The sequence below is a fragment of the Sinocyclocheilus grahami genome, unplaced genomic scaffold (assembly GCF_001515645.1).
Source record: "Sinocyclocheilus grahami isolate Dianchi unplaced genomic scaffold, SAMN03320097.WGS_v1.1 scaffold178.1, whole genome shotgun sequence".
Classification (NCBI taxonomy): domain Eukaryota; kingdom Metazoa; phylum Chordata; class Actinopteri; order Cypriniformes; family Cyprinidae; genus Sinocyclocheilus; species Sinocyclocheilus grahami.
The window spans coordinates 1,362,328-1,362,765 of record NW_015505357.1 but is presented as its reverse complement, the minus strand read 5'-3'; positions in this window follow the sequence as shown (position 1 = coordinate 1,362,765).

Below are 438 nucleotides of genomic sequence, written 5' to 3'. Positions count from 1 at the left end.
GGGAACAGGAGTGTGAAATAATAACACTCTTATTTCAGGAAAGCTGGCCTCTTTTAAAATACATAAATCATTACTTTAAATAGTAATGCAAGCGCATATGATCTCTAAGAATGCACCTGAATCACTCAAACTAGCTCATTAGCCTCCTTAAAGTCAGCATGAATTGGCATTCGCAATCCATTTTGCTCCGTAACATGATATTTCTGAGTGAAACAGAATATTTAGTGAGAAAAGATGTTACTTAACACAACATATTATTATTATTATGTAAAATAATATCTATTTATTTTGATTTCGAAAGCATGAAAGTATCAGCATCACTGTTCTGTAATGCAACTATGAAGAGGTATTTTTGAGTTGAAAAGGTATTAAAAATAGCTAAATAAATTGTAAAATGTAATGTTTTATATATATATATATATATATATATATATATAT